This window comes from Oncorhynchus mykiss, chromosome 10, assembly GCF_013265735.2.
Source record: "Oncorhynchus mykiss isolate Arlee chromosome 10, USDA_OmykA_1.1, whole genome shotgun sequence".
Taxonomy (NCBI): domain Eukaryota; kingdom Metazoa; phylum Chordata; class Actinopteri; order Salmoniformes; family Salmonidae; genus Oncorhynchus; species Oncorhynchus mykiss.
Genome location: NC_048574.1, coordinates 63,503,534 through 63,520,440, shown reverse-complemented (window position 1 = coordinate 63,520,440; position 16,907 = coordinate 63,503,534). Strand labels below are relative to the sequence as shown.

Below are 16,907 nucleotides of genomic sequence, written 5' to 3'. Positions count from 1 at the left end.
GGATGGGCTATTTACAGATAGGCTATGTACAGGTGCAGTGATCTGTGAGCTGCTCTGATAGATGGTTCTTAAAGCTAGTGAGGGAGATATGAGTCTCCAGCTTCAGTGATTTTTACAGTTCATTCCAGTCATTGGCAGCATTCTTTTGGAGAGATTGGAAACCCAAATTGGTCTACGCGGACAAGTTCTCGCCTGGTTTATATCTTATCTGTCGGAAAGATATCAGTTTGTCTCGGTGGATGGTTTGACAAATCAACTGTAAATGTCGGTGTTCCTCAAGGTTCCGTTTTAGGACCACTATTGTTTTCACTATATATTTTACCTCTTGGTGATGTCATTCGGAAAGATAATGTTAACTTCCACTGATATGCGGATGACACACAGCTGTACATTTCGATGAAACATGGTGAATCCCCAAAATTGCCCTCGCTGGAAGACATAAGGAAGTGGATGGCTGCAAATGTTCTACTTTTAAACTCGAACAAAACAGAGATGCCTGTTCTAGGTCCCAAGAAACAAAGATAACTTCTGTTGAATCTGACAATTAATCTTGATGGTTGTACAGTCGTCTCAAATAAAACTGTGAAGGACCTCAGCGTTACTCTGGACCCTGATCTCTCTTTTGACGAACATATCAAGACTGTTTCAAGGACAGCTTTTTTCCTATCTACGTAACATTGCAAAAATCAGAAACTTTCTGTCCAAAAATGATGCAGAAAAATGTTTCCATGCTTTTGTTACTTCTAGGTTAGACTACTGCAATGCTCTACTTTCCGGTTACCCGGATAAAGCACTAAATAAACTTCAGTTAGTGCTAAACACAGCTGCTAGAATCTTGACTAGAAACCAAAAAATGTATCATATTACTCCAGTGCTAGCCTCTCTACACTGGCTTCCTGTTAGGGCAAGGGCTGATTTCAAGGTCTTACTGTTAACCTACAAAGCATTACATGGGCTTGCTCCTACCTATCTCTCTGATTTGGTCCTGCCGTACATACCTACACGTACGCTACGGTCACAAGACGCAGGCCTCTTTACTGTCCCTAGAATTTCTAAACAAACAGCTGGAGGCAGGGCTTTCTCCTATAGAGCTCAATTTTTATGGAATGGTCTGCCTACACATGTGAGAGACGCATACTCGGTCTCAACCTTTAAGTCTTTATTGAAGACTCATCTCTTCAGTAGGTCCTATGATTGAATGTAGTCTGGCCCAGAGGAGTGAAGGTGCCCGGAAAGGCACTGGAGCAACGAACCACCCTTGCTGTTTCTGCCTGGCCAGTTCCCCTTTCTCCACTGGGATTCTCTGCCTCTAACCCTGTTACAGGGGCTGAGTCACTGGCTTACTGGTGCTCTTCCATGCCGTCCCTGGGAGGGGTGCGTCACTTGAGTGGGTTGAGTCATTGACGTGATCTTCCTGTCTGGGTTGGCGCCCCCCCTTGGGTTGTGCCATGGCGGAGATCTTTGTTGGCTATACTCGGCCTCGTCTCAGGATGGTAAGTTGGTGGTTGAAGATAACCCTCAAGTGGTGTGGGGGCTGTGCTTTGGCAAAGTGGGTGGGGTTATATCCTGCCTGTTTGGCATTGTCAAGGGGTATCGTCGGATGGGGCCACAGTGTCTCCTGACCCCCCCTGTCTCAGCCTCCAGTATTTATGCTGCAGTAGTTTATGTGTCGGGGGGCTAGGGCCAGCTTGTTATATCTGGAGTATTTCTCCTGTCTTATCCGGTGTCCTGTGTGAATTCAAGTATGCGCTCTCTAATTCTCTCTTTTCTTTCTCTTTTTCTCTCTCTCTTTCTCTCTCTCAGAGGACCTGAGCCCTAGGCCATGCCTCACTCCTATCTGTCCTGATGACTCCTTGCTGTCCCCAGTCCAACTGGCCGTGCTGCTGCTCCAGTTTCAACTGTTCTGCCTGCGGCTGTTCACCGGACGTGCTACCTGTCCAAGACCTGCTGTTTTCAACTCTCTAGAGACAGCAGGAGCGGTAGAGATACTCTGAATGATCGGCTATGAAAAGCAAACTGACATTTACTCCTGAGGTGCCGACCTGTTGCACCCTCGACATCCAATGTGATTATTATTATTTGACCCTGCTGGTCACCTATGAACATTTGAATATCTTGGCCATGTTCTCTTATAATCTCCACCCGGCACAGCCAGAAGAGGACTGGCCACCCCTCATAGCCTGTTTCCTCTCTAGGTTTCTTCCTAGGTTCAGGCCTTTCTAGGGAGTTTTTCCTAGCCACCGTGCTTCTACACCTGCATTGCTTGCTGTTTGGGGTTTTAGGCTGGGTTTCTGTACAGTACTTTGAGATATCAGCTGATGTAAGAAGGGCTTTATAAAAAAGTAGATTTGATTTGAACTGGAAGGAAAGGCGACCAAAGGAAGAATTGGCTTTGGGGGTGACCAGTGAGATATATATACCTGCTGGAGCGTGTGTTACGGGGTGGGTGTTGCTATGGTGACCAGTGAGCTGAGATAAGGCGGGGCTTTACCTAGCAAAGACTTGTAGATGACCTGGAGCCAGTGGGTTTGGCGACGAGTATGAAGCGAGGGCCAGCCAATGAGAGTGTTTAGGTCACAGTGGTGGGTAGTGTATGAGGCTTTGGTGACAAAACGGATGGCACTGTAAAAGACTATATCCCGTTTGCTGAGTGTTGGAGGCTATTTTGTAAATGACATCACCGAAGTCGAAGAACGGTAGGATAGTTAGTTTTACGAGGGTATGTTTGGCAGCATGAGTGAAGGAGGCTTTGTTGCGAAATAGAAAGCCGATTCTAGATTTAATTTTGGATTGGAGATGCTTAATGTGAGTCTGGAAGGAGAGTTTACAGTCTAACCAGACACCTAGGTATTTGTAGTTGTCCACATATTCTAAGTTAGAACCGTCCAGAGTAGTGATGCTAGTCGGGCCGGCGGGTGCAAGCAACAATCGGTTGAAGAGCATGCATTTAGATTTACTAGCATTTAAAAGCAGTCGAGGCCACAGAAGGAGTGTTGTATAGCTTTGAAGTTAGTTTGGAGGTTTGTTAACACAGTGTCCAAAGAAGGGGCAGATGTATACAGAATGGTGTCATCTGCATAGAGGTGGATCAGAGAATCACCAGCAGTAAGAGTGACATCATTGATATATACAGAGAAAAGAGTCGGCCCGAGAATTGAAACCTGTGGCACCCCCATAGAGACTGCCAGAGGTCTGGACAACAGGCCCTCCGAATTGACACACTGAACTCTATCTGATAAGTAGTTGGTGAACCAGGTGAGGCAGTAATTTGAGAAACCAAGGCTATTGAGTCTGCCGATAAGAATGCGGTGATTGACAGAGTCGAAAGCCTTGGCCAGGTCGATGAAAATGGCTGCACAGTACTGTCTTTTATCGATGGCGGTTATGATATTGTTTAGGACCTTGAGCGTGGCTGAGGTGCTCCCATGACCAGCTTGGAAACCAGATTGCATAGTGGAGAAGGTACGGTGGGATTCGAAATGGTCGGTGATCTGTTTGTTAACTTGACTTTCAAAGACTTTAGAAAGGCAGGGCAGGATAGATATAGGTCTGTAACAGTTTGGGTCTAGACTGTCTCCCCCTTTGAAGAGGGGGATGACTGCGGCAGCATTCCAATCTTTAGGGATCTCAGACGATACGAAAGAGAGGTTGAACAGACTAGTAATAGGGGTTACAACAATTTTGGCGGATAATTTTAAAAAGAGAGGGTCCAGATTGTCTAGCCCAGCTGATTTGTAGGGTTCCAGATTTTGCAGCTCTTTCAGAACATCAGTCTTCTGGATTTGGGTGAAGGAGAAGCAGGGGGGAGGGGGCTTGAACAAGTTGATGCAGGGGATGCTGAGCTGTTGGCCGGGGTAGGGGTAGCCAGGTGGAAAGCATGGCCAGCCATAGAAAAATGCTTATTGAAATATTCGATGCTAATGCAGAACGCCACAGGATGTCTTTGTGCTGGTCAAGGGCAGTCAAGTCTGGGGTGAACCAAGGGCTATGTCTGTTCTTAGTTCTACATTTATTGAATGGGGCATGCTTATTTAAGATGGCGAGGAAAGCACTTTTAAAGAGCAACCAGGCATCCTCTACTGACGGGACGAGGTCAATATCCTACCAGGATACCCGGGCCAAGTCGATTAGAAAGGCCTGCTCGCTGAAGTGTTTTAGGAAGCGTTTGACAGTGATGAGGGGTAGTCATTTGACCACAGACCCATTACGTACACAGGCAATGAGGCAGTGATCGCTGAGATCCTGGTTGAAGACAGCAGAGGTGTATTTAGATGACAACAAAGTATTTAAATGACAACAAGGACTTTATTGAAGAATCTCTACCTCCCTCACACACACTCTCTGTCTCCCGCTCTCTCATAATCACACACGAACTTGCAAAGCCTATACTCAGACTGGCCTGTGCTCTTGGTTATGTCAGGGTTGAAATATATACAATACATTATATACAATGTATCAACTTTGCTCAAATGTACAAATGTAACAACAGAAGACTGATCAGGGTCTCTCTCCATCATCGCTCGCCATCTAGGCTAAATTATATTTTAAAAACTGATGGAGGAATAGATGTGCATGAAGAGAGGACGGAGAGAAGCAGGTGAGTGAGGGCTGGTAGGGGATGCGGCTGGCTGATCACAGCTGCCACATGTGATATGCACATGAAAGTTGGGCGGCAGCGTAGCCTAGTGGTTAGAGCGTTGGACTAGTAACCGAAAGGTTGCAAGATCAAATCCCCGAGCTGACAAGGTACAAATCTGGCGTTCTTCCCCTGAACAAGGCAGTCAACCCACTGTTCCTAGGCCGTCATTGAAAATAATAATTTGTTCTTAACTGACTTGCCTAGTTAAATAAAGGTATATGAAAGTGAAGTGGACATTATTATTTTAAGCTGTTGCTTAAAAAATGAACACTGACTTTATAAACATTTTATAACAGACTCCTGATATTCTAAAATGTTGGTGTTATGGTACCGGTATACCGTTCAACACTAGTGGAAACACCACTGGTGGGAAAATGTGCATATTTTACACATTTTTGAAGATTTCCATATGTTGCCAATTGGTTGGAAACCTAGTTATTGTCTCCGGTTTCACAGACACCCAAATCAGTCAGCTTTACATCGAAACGTCAGTCAGCTGTTCTCAGCCTGTACATTGGATTACAGTGAGCACCCCTCCTTTCCTTTGTTTGCTTTAAAGGGAAGGCCCATCTGAACTCCTCTTTTTTATATTGTTCATATTCCCAGCAGTCTTCCAATACTGCCAGTGTAGGATGATCTACAGTACTACCCTTCAGTCATGGCCAGTGTGCTATTTAGCTTAAAGGGATACCAAGGGCTATAGCTTAAAGGGATACCAAGGGCTATAGCTTAAATGGATACCAAGGGCTATAGCTTAAATGGATACCAAGGGCTATAGTTTAAAGGGATACCAAGGCCTATAGCTTAAAGGGATACCAAGGGCTATAGCTTAAAGGGATACTTCGGGATTTTGGCAATGGGGCCCTTTATCTATTTCCCAGAGTCAAATTAACTCCTGGATACCATTTTTATGTATATCTCTAACTTCCTTCATACTGGACACAAAGACATAAAAATGGTATCCACAAGTTTATCTGACAAGCACTTGGATTAGAACCGGTGCTTTGGTCAGATGACATGAAAATAGAACTCTTTTCCCAGCACATTTGGCATCAAAATGATAATGCATAAGCAGAAAATGCCTCCATACCTACTGTAAAATGTGGTGGTGGATCTTTGATGTTATGGGGCTATTTTGCTTCCACTGGTTAAGGTCACTTTAACCAGTACCAGGACATTTTAGCCAAAAACCTGGTCGCAAGTGGATCTTCCAGCAAGACAATAACCCCAAGCACGCATCAAAATCCACAAAGAAATTGTTAATTGCCCACAAAATCTACATACTCTGTCTCCGGACTTGAAACCCACTGAGTAACTGTGGTTTGAATTGATTGAAGAGGACAGTCTACATTGTTGGACATAAGAGACTGTAAAAACACCAGCAAATCAACGCCGTGATTTTAATTTTTGGAAATCTGTTCCACAGTATTCCACGCCTAATAGAGAGATATGTAAGCAAGGTTAGAAATGATTATGTTGTAGTCAAATATTATATCTGTTTGGGCTTCTTGCAGTCAATATGCAGTCTACAAATGATTTGTAATTATGTTCTGGGCCCTGACCATCCGCGCAAGAAAAAACGGCCCAGGGCTGAATCTAGTTGATGATCCCTGTTGTAGATAGCCTGTAGAACATCTACAAATGGAAAATATGGACTATCCATATAAAGTGACCCAATTTTTTTGAGCATAAAATATGGTATTTGAATTATTTATTTCATACAGCCATTTTTGCAAATTTTTTATCAAGGGTGTCAGTAATTTTGGACCCCACTGTAATCTTATTCACACTTAAGACAAAATGAATCAAGACCTGGGCCCGTATCCACAGAGAGTCACAGGTTCCCACCTGTCTACATAGTCTTATTCAATATAATTTAAAAGGCTAAACTGACCCTAGATCAGCACTCCTACTCTGAGAGGCTTTGTGGATACGGGCCCTGACCTAATACCATTCAGACAGTAGTTCACAGTGGGCTCACCTCAGTGAGACTGTATGTGGTCCTGTGCTGCTCAGCTGGTTCCACGGTGGGTTCAGGAGGTGGTGTAGTCTGGTTATCCTCCATGACCATGGTCCCCTCAGGGTTCCCCAGACTCTCCTCACACCCCTCCTCTTTCCCCAGCAGCACCTCCTCTTCCTGGAAGAGACAGGTCATACAGAATATACAGACACTCCTTCAGATACGTACACACACACACACAATAAACACACTTTCAACATGGAGTATTAACCCATCCCCACTACGTCTGAGTCCTATACTGTAGTTACAGAATGACTTCATTGGTGTTAAACCCATCATGGTGTACATAAATATGATGTTGGGGTTAAAATAAGTCAGCTATTAAAAGTCAAAAGTCATCTTCAGACAAACCCGACAGTGTTTGTTAGTGTGTAGGTATATTTAGCAAGTGTATAGCTAACTGCCCAAATAAAGGAAACACTTGAGCAAAAGTTTCCCTTCATATTGGCTACCAATGCTAAAATAATAGATCAAAGTGACATTGAAAGAGGGCTCTCAAAGGAGCATAGGGGGTTTAAAGGGTGTGTGGGTCTCAGTCACCATATCTCAAACCAATTCTGGAGCGGTACCCGAGAAGGCGTTATACACCACCATCAACAAAACACCAAATTTCTTGTGGAAGAATGGTGTTGCATCCCTCCAATAGACTTCCAGACACATGTTGAATCTATGCCAAGGTGCATTGAAGCTGTTCTAGTGGGTCGTGGTGTCTCAATGCCCTATTAAGACAGTTTATGTTGGTGTTTCCTTTATTTTGGCACTTACCTGTATAAATCCAAATCAAATCAAATTTTATTGGTCGCATACACATATTTAGCAGATGTTATTGCGGGTGTAGCAAAATGCTTGTGTCCCTAGCTCCAGCAGTGCAGTAATATCTAACACTTCACAACAATACACACAGATCTAAAAGTAAAAGATAGGAAATAAGAAATATATAAATATTAGGATGAGCGGAGTCTGGAGTATAAATGTGATGGGATGTGTAGACATTATGGGCAGTATGTGGATAGAATAGTATATACAGTACCAGTCAAATGTTTGGACACACCTACTCTTTATTTGTATTATTTTCTACATTGTAGAATAATAGTGAAGACATCAAAACTATGAAATAACACATATGGAATCATGTAGTAACCAAAAAAAGTGTTAAACAAATCAAAATATATTTTATATTTGAGATTCTTCAAAGTAGCCACCCTTTGCCTTGCTGACAGCTTTGCACAATGTAGAAAATAGTATTTTGACTGGTACTGTATACAGCAATAGTTGTATAGGATGGCATTGACTAAAATACAGTAAATACATATGAAATTGGTAAGACACTATGTGAACATTAAAGTGACCAGTGTTCCATTATTAAAGTGACCAGTGATTCCATGTCTATGTACATAGGGCAGCAGCCTCTAGGTGCAGGGTTGAGTAACTGGATGGTAGCAGGCTGACTGTGACTTAAGTTCAGGACAGCATACTGGGTGGAGGCCAGCTAGTGATGGCTATTTAACAGCCTGATGGCCTTGAGATAGAAGCTGTTTTTCAGTCTCTTGGTCCCAGCTCTGATGCACCTGTACTGACCTCGCCTTCTCGATGATAGCAGGGTGAACAGGCCGTGGCTCGGTGGTTGATGTCCTTGATGATCGTTTTGGCCTTCCTGTGACATCGACAATTCTCTATATTGGTTATAAAGCCTGTTGTTTGTGTGCATAATAGGGTGATATCAGATGTGATGTATAATAAAGAGAGTCTCAATTAAAGTCTTAGAATGGAAAGTCCCATTATGTGTTTATTAAACATGAAAAAAAAGTTAAATACACCATATGAAATCCACACTAAAAATCGGCATGAACTTGATAAACTGCAATCATTTTCTATATATACACAGTTCCATCAGGAAGTATTCACACCCCTTGACTTTTTCCACATTTTGATGTGTTACAAAGTGGGGTAAAATTATTTAATTGTGAAAAATATATATATATAATCAACAATCTACACACAATACTCTGTAATGTCAAGTAGAAGACAAATTCTAACATTTGTAAAAACGTGAAAAATAAAACACGGAAGTATTCAGAACCCTTGACTTTTTCCACATTTTGTTAGCCTTATTTTTTTCTAAAATAGATGAAATATATATTTTTTCTCAGCAATCTACACACATTTTCGCTAATTAATAAAAAAATAAAAACAATACCTTATTTACATAAGTATTCAGACCATTTGCTATAAGACTCGAAATTGAGCTCAGGTGCATCCTGTTTCCATTGATCATCCTTGAGATGTTTCTAGAACTTGACTGTAGTCCACCTGTGGTAAATTCAATTGATTGGACATGATTTGGAAAGGCATACACCTGTCTATATAAGGTCCCACAGTTAACAATTCATGTCAGAGCAAAAACCAAGCCATGAGGTCAAAGGAATTGTCCGTAGAGCTCCGAGACAGGATTGTGTCAAGGCACAGATCTGGTGAAAGGTACCAAAAAATTTCTCTAGCATTGAAGGTCCCCAAGAACACAGTGGCCTACATCATTCTTAAATGGAAGAAGTTTGATACCACCAAGACTATTCCTACAACTGGCCGCCCAGCCAAAACGAGCAATCAGGGGAGAAGGGCCTTGGTCAGGGAGGTGCCCAAGAACCCGATGGTAACTCTGACAGAGCTCGAGAGTTCCTCCGTGGAGATGGGAGAACCTTCAAGAAGGACAACCATCTCTGTAGCACTCCACCAAATCAGGCCTTTATGGTAGAGCGGCAGGACGGAAGCCACTCCTCATTAAAAGGCACCTGACAGCCCACTTGGAACTTGCCAAAAGGAACCTAAAGACTCTCAGACCATGAGAAACAAGATTCTCTGGTCTGATGAAACCAAGATTGAACTTTTTGGCCTGAATACCAAGCATCACGTCAGGAGGAAACCTGGCACCATCCCTACGGTGAAGCATGGTGGTGGCAGCATCATGCTTTAGAGATGTTTTTGGGAGACTAGTCAGGATCGAGGGAAAGATGAAGGGAGCAAAGTACAGAGAGATCCTTAATGAAAGCCTTCTCCAGAGCACTCAGGACCTTAGACTGGGGCGAAGGTTCACCTTCCAACAGGACAACGACCCTAAGCACACAGCCAAGACAACGCAGGAATGGCTTCGGCACAAGTCTCTAAATGTCCTTGAGTGGCCCAGCCAGAACCCGGACATGAACCGGATCGAACATCTATGGGGAGACCTGAAAACAGCTGTGCAGCAACGCTCCCCATCCAACCTGACAGAGCTTGAGAGGATCTGCAGAAAAAAATGGGAGAAACGCCCATGTGCCAAGCTTGTAGCGTCATACCCAAGAAGACTCGAGGTTGTATTCACTGCCAAAGGTGCTTCAACGAAGTACTGAGCAAAGGGTCTGAATACTTGTGTAATTGTGATATCATTTTTTTTAAATGTCTAAATAACCTGTTTTTGCCTTGTCATTTTTGTCACTTTTTTGTCATAACTCTCCTGTGAAGATCTGAAGGATCAGGTTACAGTGGGTCTGCTCTACAGCGACCTCTCTCTCCCGCAGAGGGGAGAGGTGGCGGGGGCCACGTTATGGCGGTCATAAAATACTCTGCGCCTCTGGGCTCTGCAGTTTTGGGATTGGAATGTGTGACTTTGGGACAAAGAGAGACATGCCAAAACTCCTACATCCCCAAAATTGGAGAATTAAGCAATATTTATATTTTGGAGAATGTGCAACCGGTCCATGGACACTAAAGGAACAGTCATGTCGAGTTTGTTTCATTTAGCGACCTCATGAAGGACAGAACATACACATCACTGTATCTTTGTTTGTATACACTTCTCAATTATGGGGTTTGCATCTGAATGTTGTATAAAATAAATGACTAAGCATAAGAATACTTTTGGAAAGATAACAATGTGATTTTATTCTTCTAAATGAGAATTGTTTTTCATAGTAACTTATGATCAGTCATTTGCCATGTCCCCGTGAGCACAGACATTATACCCAAACGTCATGGAACGCCCCTTTCCATAAAAGGACTCGTGACAAAATTTACATTGGACCAGAAAGCATGGAGCTGTCACTACATTTTGACAAAAGAACGCAGGATGAGCTCCGCATGTTGGAAGGGCTACCACTCTTTAGACCAAGAAGACTAAGGCGTGAGCCGGATGGTGCAAAATTGTTTAAACTACAACTCTACCAAAGGACAAGACCAGAGAATGTGGAGATCATCCCCAATCTGAAATGGTTAAGAAATCTACAAACTAAAAGACCAATTATTCAGTCTGCAGCTGTTTAAACACTTTAGTCCGGTAAACGCATCCAATCTAAGAACAATGGTACTCTGAAAGATCTATTCTCAAGAACGTTTCCCGAATGGTACTCTGACGTATCCATTAAAACAAGCTTCAACTACGAAAGACTGATCTCTGGTGTACAAACCAGAGACTTTCTGTCAACTGACTATCCAGCATACGCACTGGCGATCACAGAGGACAAAGGCATACACTCGTAAATATGTAAATTGCTAATTATTTTCGAATGAGCGGTTGTTCATGTTCAAAATATTAGCATTTCCATGAGTGTACAGTCAGGGCCAAAAGTTGAGAATGACACAAATATTAATTTTAAAATCTGCTGCCTCAGTGTCTTTAGATATTTTTGTTAGATGTTACTATGGAATACTGAAGTATAATTACAAGCATTTCATAAGTGTCAAAGGCTTTTATTGACAATTACATGCAGTTGATGCAGTTGATGCAAAGAGTCAATATTTGCAGTGTTGACCCTTCATTTTCAAGACCTCTGCAATCCACACTGGTATGCTGTCAATTAACTTCTGGGCCACATCCTGACTGATGGCAGCCCATTCTTGCATAATCAATGCTTGGAGTTCGTCAGAATTTGTGGGGTTTTCTTGAGGATTGACCACAAGTTCTCAATGGGATTAAGGTCTGGGGAGTTTCCTGGCCATGGACCCAAAATATTGATGTTTTGTTCCCCGAGCCACTTAGTTATTCCTTTTGCCTTATGGCAAGGTGCTCCATCATGCTGGAAAAGGCATTGTTCGTCACCAAACTGTTCCTGGATGGTTGGGAGAAGTTGCTCTCAGAGGACGTGTTGGTGCCATTCTTTATTCATGGCTGTGTTCTTAGACAAAATTGTGAGTGAGCCCACTCCCTTGGCTGAGAAGTAACCCCACACATGAATGGTCTCAGGACGCTTTACTGTTGAGATGACACAGGACTGATGGTAGAGCTCACCTTGTCTTCTCCTAACAAGATTTTTTTCCGGATGCCCCAAACAATTGGAAAGGGGATTCATCAGAGAAAAGGACTTTACCCCAGTCCTCAATCCCTGTACCTTTTGCAGACTATCAGTCTGTCCCTAATGTTTTTCCTGGAGAGAAGTGGCTTCTTTGCTGCCCTTCTTGACACCGGGCCATCCTCCAAAAGTCTTTGCCTCACTGCATGCACTCACACCTGCCTGCTGCCATTCCTGAGCAAGCTCTGTACTGCTGGTGCCCCGATCCCGCAGCTGAATCAACTTTAGGAGACAGCCCTTCTTCACAACAATTGAACCGCTCTCCTTGAAGTTCTTGATGATCCAATAAATGGTTGATTTAGGTGTAGTTAATTCAGGAAATAGAGACTATTTAAACATTTTCCCGTGATGCCCCGACCTCCTAGTTAATTAAAGTTAACATTAGTTTAATCACGTAATGAATAAATACACATAGATAATTGACTTGATAATAATAGTCTTCACATTTAATGATAGTCACGTTACGACAGTGTGTAAATTGACGAGGGGAAAAAAACGATTTCATTAATTTTAGAATAAGGCTTTAATGTAACAAAATGTGGAAAAAGTAAATGTGTCAGAAAACTTTCTGAGTGCACTGTATACAAGTATTCAACCCCCTGAGTCAAAACGTTACAAATCACCTTTGGCAGTGATTACATCTGTGTGTGTTTCTGGGTAAGTCTATAAGAGCTTTCCACGCCTGGATTGTGCAACATTTGCCCATTATTCTAATCAAAATTCTTCAAACTATGTGAAATTGGTTGTTGATCATTGCTAGAAAACCATTTTCAGGTCTTGCCATAGATTTTCAAGCAAAATGAAGTCAAAACTGTAACTCGGCCATTCAGGAACATTCACGGTCTTCTTGGTAAGCAATTCCAGTGTCGATCTGGCTTTGTGTTCCAGGTTATTTGCCTGCTGAAAGGTGAGTTAATCTCCCAGTGTCTAGTGGAAAGCAGACTGACAATTTTTTAGCTCCATTCCATTTATTTTTTGTCTTGAAAAACTCCCCCGTCCTTGATGATTACAAGCATACCTTTAACATGATGCAGGCACCACTATGACTGAAAATATGGAGAGTGGTACTCAGTAATGTGTTGTATTGTATTTGCCCCAAACATGACACTCTATTCAGGACAAAAAGTGTATTGCTTTGCCACGTTTTTTGCAGTATTACTTTAGTGCAAACAAGATGAATGTTTTGGAATATTTATATTCTGTACAGGCTTCCTCAGTCAATTAGGTAGGTATTGTTGAGTAACTACAAAAATGGTGTTGATCCATCCTCAGTTTTCTATCACAGCCATTAAACTCTGACTGTTTCAAAGTCACCATTGGCCACATGGTGAAATCCCTGAGCGGCTTCCTTCTTCTCTGGCAACTGAGTTAGGAAGGATGCCTGTATCTTTGTAATGACTGGGGGAATTGATAGACCATCAAAAGTATAATTAATAACTTCATCATGCTCAAAGGGATATTTAACGTCAGCTTTTAAAAATATGTCTACCAATAGATGGGTAAAATACGTGCCCTTTGCGAGGCATTGGAAAACCTCCCCGGTCTTTATTTGGTTGAATCTGTTTGAAATTCACTGCTCGATTGAGGGAACTTACAGATAACTGCATGTGTGGGGTACAGAGATGAGGCAGTCAGAAAGAAAACATGTTAAACAGTATTATTGCACACAGAGTGAGTCCATGCAACATATTATGTGACTTGTTAAGCACATTTTTACTCCTTTACTTATTTAGGCTTGCCATAACGAAGGGGTTGAATACATATTGACAACATTTTAGCTTTTAATTAAATAATTTTTTGTAACATTTTAAAAAACATAACATTATGGGGTATTGTGCCTAGGCCAGTGACAAAACATCTCAATGTAATCCATTTTAAATGCATGCTTCCACAAAATGTGGATAAAGCCAAAGGGTGTGAATACTGTGAGGGCACTGTATGTTTTGTGTTTTCCCCCCACACTAAATACAAACATACACATATGAACAACAATTTACAGACACACACAAAAAACTACAGCTCATCTGCCCAGATCCACATGCTCACACCCCCATCCCTAGTGCCTGCATAATTGTTTGCTATTTTGTTTGGATAGGTCGCCCATGCTATTTCAATAATACATCATTTGATTGTTCCATTGTGTAATGATGGTAGATTGATTGATTTCCAGGATTTTAGTGTATATTTTTTCAAGATAAGAAGAGAATCGTCCAGCCCATTGGGTATCTCACTACACCCCCATATTCCATGTCTTGACATTTGCAGATAGACAGATTAAAATTAACATTGTAATACTTCTGACATCCAATTTTCTAACTCAGCCCATAACTTTTGGACTTCATAGCTTTCCCAGAATGCATGGATTATTGAGTTATTTGTGAATTTTGTGTCTTGTATAATGAATTATAGCCATTGGTTTATATCGGATTAAGTGTACATTTGTTAACTGTAATTTCATTAGTTATGCACCAACATTCCCTCCATCATGTGCCAACATCAGTTCTTTTTAAGTGTTGGTTCCAATAGTAAGAGATTGTCAGGTGGATATGCTCTCTGTAAGGTTTTGTATATCTTATCTATCATATGAACATCCTTTACTGACTTCAATGTCTCTCTGATGTCCAAAAGATTTCAAATCAGCATTTTGTGATATGTAACTTTAGTTGCATGTACAGTATTTGAATATATCCTCATTGGTCAGTCCAAAATTGCTTTTTAATTCTGTCAACAAGAGGGGGGTGAGAGAGGACATCCCTGTCTTGTGCCCCTTTCTAAAGCAATCTCATCAGGTAATGTATTATTTGATTTATGATATTGATATCATTTATTTAAATATATTATTTCTCCTGGAAACTTGAAAGCTTCTAAAGTTTTTGAATAGAAAAGACCATTTAAGACGGTCAAAAGCCTTTTCGGCGTCAACAGCCATTATTGATAAATCTTTCTCGTTTTTTTGCGTATTGTATTAAACATGTCCTTGTATTTGTTTGTGTCTATTTTTTTTAAAACCCTGTTGATTGATATGTATCAAGTCTGGTAAGACTTTTGCCATGCTAATGCTTATAAGCGTTGCTATTATTGTATTGTCACAATTTATTAAACTTGTGGGTCTATAATCAGCATGGGACTCTCCAGATTTTCCTGGTTTTAATATAACTGAAATAACAGTTTGATACATGGAACTAGGTCGTACTGAACTGAGTGACGAGTGTTGTCATTTGTGTAAAGAGGTGCACTACTTTGCCCCTAAATGTTGAATATAATTGTAATGGGAAAGTCATGTTTTAACAGTATCCAATATTTATTTTCGGGCGATCTGTTTTTAGTGATTGTTTTTTTGTCTGCTGATAATTGCTTCAGGGTTCTTGAGTCTAAGGCTATAGGAGCCATCCAATTGTTGTTTAATTCTGATTTATATACATTTTCATATAAGCTTTTAAAATGGTCATTAATCACGTTTGTTTCTAATTACCACATTTGTATCTTGTAAAATATAAATGTAGCGTTTTGTTAGAGCTGCGAGATAGTTACCAGATTTATTTGCCATTAAGTAGTATGCTTTATTTGAGTTTAACCTGTAGTTGTAGGCTCTCTTCAAAAGTAAAATATCATATTCCTGCTCAAGTTCAGATAATACATTTTCTTGTTTGCCTTGTAAATGACTTTTATCAGCTTTTTGTAAGATAGTGATTTATTTTTCTTACAATTATCATTTCTAAATCAGATTTAATTTTTGCCGAGTATCAGTCCCCTAATATACACTTTAAAGGCATCCCAAATTATATTGAGGGTCGGCTTTTCTTTGTCCTCCATTTCTACATTTGTAATGGTTTTTATTCTTTTGTTTACGTATTTAATACATTTCGGGTCCAGAACATGCGCTCTGTTCATTCTACAGATTCTGTCACTAAGTGTATTTTCTGTTTGTGTAATTAAGCATGATTACCAGACAACGATCCGATATCACTATCATTCATTTTTGAATCTAGTAAATAGTTTAGTGCATTTTTAGGAATAATGTGTCAATTCTTGAATAGATTTTCTTACTTTGAGAAAAAAAAGTAATTGTCTTTGGTAGTTGGGAATAGTAGTCTCTAGGTGTCCTGTAAATGATTTGTAGCGATGACATATTTCAGCCTCTGGAGGCTCCCTAAATTTGCCTTTTTTATTACTACCTCTGTCAATGTTATCGAACGTGTAATTTGGGTCACCTGTCCTGAATAAAGGTTCCTGTCTGGATTTGATCTAATATAGTTTGCATTACATCTAAGAACACCAGATTTCAAAATTGTGTTATTGATGTAGCCTTGTTCTGTTCAATGTTCTCTACATATATATAGTACTCTAAATAACCCAATTCATGTTGTTTAGTTAAAAAGAATACAAGATCAAAATGGCTGACACCATTCAAACCAATGAGGGTTCAGAAATGTAAAGCCAATTATCTCAGAATCATCTTCTTGAAGATAGAACCTTAGAGTCATAACATCTCGATATGTAACATACTTTTTAAACTTATACTACTGTTCAAAAGTTTGGGGTCACTTAGAAATGTCCTTGTTTTTGAAAGAATCGCACATTCTTTGTCCATTAAAATAACATCAAATTGATCAGAAATACAGTGTCGACATTGTTAATGTTGTAAATGACTATAGTAGCAGGAAACGGCAGATTTCTTTTTAATGGAATATCTACATAGGCGTACAGAGGCCCATTATTATCAACCATCACTCCTGTGTTCCAATGACACATTGTGTTAGCTAATCCAAGTTTATCCTTTTAAAAAGTCTAATTGATCATTAGAAAACCCTTTTGAAAACTGTTGTTCTGATTAAAGAAGCAATAAAACTGGCCTTCTTTAGACTTGTTGAGTATCTGGAGCATCAGCATTTGTGGGTTCAAAACGGCCAAAAACAAAGAACTTTCC

General features: G+C 40.8%; 1 protein-coding gene across 4 annotated transcripts in view; it reads left to right on the top strand.

Moving 5' to 3' along the window:
* Positions 1–16,907, top strand: part of LOC110534627 (zinc finger and SCAN domain-containing protein 22-like) — a 231,841-nt gene that overhangs the window by 44,477 nt on the left and 170,457 nt on the right. The gene's annotated exons all lie outside the window — the stretch shown is intronic.